The following is a 3,974-nucleotide window of genomic DNA, read 5'->3' as shown; positions in this document are numbered from 1 at the left end:
TTAAAGCTTCGCTTTGACGAGTATGTCTTTGAGCGATTTACCTCTTTTGTATGATATAATCGGAGGCGTTTTGTAAATTGTTTTCAGCAGTGTCTGATTTTGGATGAGGTTCCATTCTTGCATCAGTATTTGTTTTAAATTTTTAACCCCTGGGTGGTATGCTGTCACAAAAGGCAATATTTTGCCTGTGGTTTTTTTGGTTTGTTTTTTAAGTGTCGACTGCCTTGCGGCAAACGAGACCTCAGATAACGTTTTTTCAATTAGGCTTTTTGAGTAACCACGTGCTTCAAGTCGTGTTTTGAAGTTACACATGGCCTCCTGGAAATTTCTTTCCGAGGAGTTTGTTCTTAGAAGTCTGATAGCTTCTCCTTTAATAAAGCCTTTCTTAACACCTGGCGGGTGGCAAGATGAATAGTGTGTATATTGAAAGGTCTCGGTCGGTTTGTAGTGAGTTTTGACGTCGAGGATAGCTTCGTTTTGGAATCTTTCACCTTTGTAGACAACCGTGTCTAAGAATGTGATTTCAGTCTCTGAGATTTCAGCCGTGAACTTTATAGTTGGATGGAACGTGTTAGCTTGTTCTATGGATAGATAAATGTCTTATTTACGGACATCCCACAGGGAGAAAACGTCGTCAATGTAACGCTTCCATACTCTCGGCTTGATACTGCTTTGGTGAAGCAGTTTTGTTTCAATTTCTGCCATAAAGAGATTGGCGAAAGCAACCGCCATTCGTGTTCCCATGGCAGTTCCAAAACATTGGAGATAGTTTACTCCGTTGAACTGGAACGAATTTTCTTTCAGTATAAGCCCGAGCATTTGTTTTAAGTAGTGGGACGGAATGGGAGGGCTGTTATTGTGGTATTTTTCGTATGCTTGGCATACTATTGTGATACCCTCTTCTTGTGGGATGTTTGTGTACAAGCTTGTTACATCCATTGATACTAAAATAGTATCATTTGACACTTGCGTTTTCTCTATAAAGTTGATGAAATCAGTCGTATCTTTGAGATACGATTTTTGCTTTTGAGCAATAGGCTGTAATAAATGATCCACAAAGGATGATATCCTTTCAGTTGGTCCTTCGCAGCCCGATATAATCGGTCTACCCACTGGCAAAGGTTTGTGGATTTTTGTTAAAGTGTAGAAAATCGGTATTCTGGGCGGATTGGGAGTCTGTGAAAGCCACTTTTTTGTCATATCGTCTATATATTTGCCATTGTGCAGTTGAGCAATAAGCTCATTAACTTTTTTTAATGTGTCAGTGACCATGGGGTTTCAAGAGGTCGGTAGTGGTCTCTGTTGTCGAGCTGAACCTGGGCCTCTTGAATTTTGTCCCTCTTGTTGAGAATCACTGTTGTGGTGCCTTTGTCAGCACGTTTAAGGTTGATGGCAGTATTGTTTTGCAGTTCTTTGACTGCTTTGTGTTCGTTGTATGACAGGTTGTGTTTTGGCTTTGTTATTTCTATTTCAGCAAGGCTTAACTTGATATTTTCGAAGTAGCGTTCAAGGGCAATAGAAGGTTGTACTGGTGGTATCCAGTTTGATTTGACGTGGAAAGGATGTGGTTCCTTGTCATTCCCGTGGAATATATATCTAAGTCTCATTCGCCTAGCGAATTGTTCAAAGTCACGCAACAATTGTTGCCTGATCTTATTTTCATTTGTCACGGGTGTTTCAATAGTAGTAGTCTTAGAAAATAGCTAAGTTGATCACGTTTTTTTTCCGATAGTGCGCACAAGTAGTCAGTACAGCTGTCATAACACAGTTAACAAAATGGATATTTCTTCGTCGGACCAGCAAGATTTTCATGATATGAATATTTGATTTGAATTGGGCTGAAACTTGTGAAAGAAGGCGCGGTGAGAACAGGGCAAAATTAAATAAGAGCAAATAAGATATTTTTGGAATATTGGCCTTATTTTTTGCTCAGTGACGCTGCACGTAGGTAAATTGTTGAATTTTGGGAGGTTTCTTCGCATAGAAGAGGAATCGATATCTTTCTGTTTTCAACATTTCCTTAGCATATGCGGACGATTGTGATCCATTGAAGGTAGTGAAATCTCCAATGTTGTGGGATAACGTGGGGTCTTTCCTCCGAGTCTTACACAACATGTCTGATCACGAAGAATATTTTTTGCCAAGAGTGAAGGATTTTTAAAAAGCATTTGGGAGCAAACTCGTTCTAGTCGTCGCGAACTCGTCGGGGAGGGGGTAAACTTACAATGTGGGGGACTAGGAACCGATTATCATCTTCCAGGGTAAACGGAAGGGCTTCCAGATGATCTTGCTAATAATCTGCTCATAGGTCTTCCATTCTACGCGTCTGTCCTCCAATAGATCATAGGCGAGATCTAATCTGAATGCGTGAACAATTCATCCTCTCACAAAATTACTCTTTGCAAATACTAAGGAACCTCCTCATCTTTTACAAAGCTAAATATTTTTCAAGTTCGAAAATAAAGTTGAACTAGGTATCCACGTAATACTTTCGTGAATGATTCAATGAAACTGTCGAGTACCAGTATATCTCGCAGCCTTTTCTGGGATGTCACGCAACGTGCATCAGTTGCATGACGTCGCAAAAACGGCTACAAAGGGAACAAGTGTCTGATACGCAAAATTATAAATCTAGACATGCTGGATAGGGCTGTGGAACAAAAGTATGAGCAATTAAGTTATTTTAGCTATGCTGCTACAAAACGAAAGGAGGGATTGTCACAATTTGCTCCTAATTCTTTTCACGATTTGCCAAGAAAAAATATGAACAACAACGGCCAGTCCAAATTATTTTTACTTTCTGGCTACCTTCCATATTAAAATATTCATAAAAGCTAACTAAATGTTGCTGAGTCAGACTTAGCGAAAGATTTATTAGTATGTTTTTTGGAAATTTGAAACTCACTAGCGATTGTTATTGCTTGATATAACGTACACATGACATTATTGAAAGTCTTTTCAATAAAATTGCGTGGGTTTGCATTTCCCTGTTGTTTAACAACTCATTCCTAGTTTACCAGCATCTTTAGTTTCACCTGCGAAAATGAGTTGTCAATCATACTCTTCAAACAACTCTTTCTTCAAAAATATCCTGGCCAGTCAAGACTTTTATTTTCAGGGGAGTTTGTACGCCATCAAAGAGTTACTATGCGATTCAATTTTTTACTGAACCATTCATTCTGGCAACTTCCACTTACGTCAGATGTTACCTTCAGGCTAAACCTAGACAAAAAGACAAATATTGATGAATTTAACACATTCTACAAGGTTTAATATTGCAAATTATGAAGATCAACACTTCTCCACGAAAAAAAAATATTAAAGCCCATTTATACCGAGACATATCAGGTAAGAGAGAAAACCAATGTGGAACCTTTAATTCCCATGGGTGACCAAGAAATAATTTCTCCTTACAGCATCAATACAATTCATTCAAAAGTGTACATGCGCTCTTCCCTTTTGCTTTTGTTTTCTAACTGACACGTATCAGACTGTGACAGACACACCGAAGTCCGTTACGGGGGTGAAAAAAGAACACAATGAGAAAAGAAAAATAAAGTTGTTAGCGCGCTGCACCTCACTCTGCGACTGATTTTTTTTTTTTTTTCGACTGGTATAACGGACTTCGCCGACTATAGTCTACGTAAATACCCCCTATATGATCTTATGCGCCGATCAATTCAAAATGTCCCGGGTCCATTGTAGTGCAAACTTGAGGATCATTTTGTTCACCGGGATCATATACGCATCAGTTGCAAAGATGTAAAGATGACTCGCCCTTCGTGGCCGTCTTGCGATTACATTCGAAAAAAAATATATTAATCTAGTATTAGAGCAAATAATCTCTTTAGCTGCTATCTTCATTAGAGACTAGAGGAATTTTAAGAAAGGCACAAGGAGAAAACCCTGTGCACTAGAGGCCGTGACTGGGGGCTAAAGTGTCTCCTTACTCCCCAACCTCTCTAGTGGTATGA

The 3,974-nt window shown here is 39.1% G+C and overlaps 1 pseudogene; it reads right to left on the bottom strand.

The window, feature by feature from the left end:
* On the bottom strand, positions 1-1,607 carry LOC149050102 (uncharacterized; annotated as a pseudogene).
* Between the last annotated feature and the right edge of the window lie 2,367 nt (positions 1,608-3,974).

The sequence above is a fragment of the Pocillopora damicornis genome, chromosome 2 (genome assembly GCF_964200805.1).
Source record: "Pocillopora damicornis chromosome 2, jaPocDami1.2, whole genome shotgun sequence".
In the NCBI taxonomy this organism is placed as follows: domain Eukaryota; kingdom Metazoa; phylum Cnidaria; class Anthozoa; order Scleractinia; family Pocilloporidae; genus Pocillopora; species Pocillopora damicornis.
This window is presented reverse-complemented; position numbering and strand designations above follow the sequence as displayed.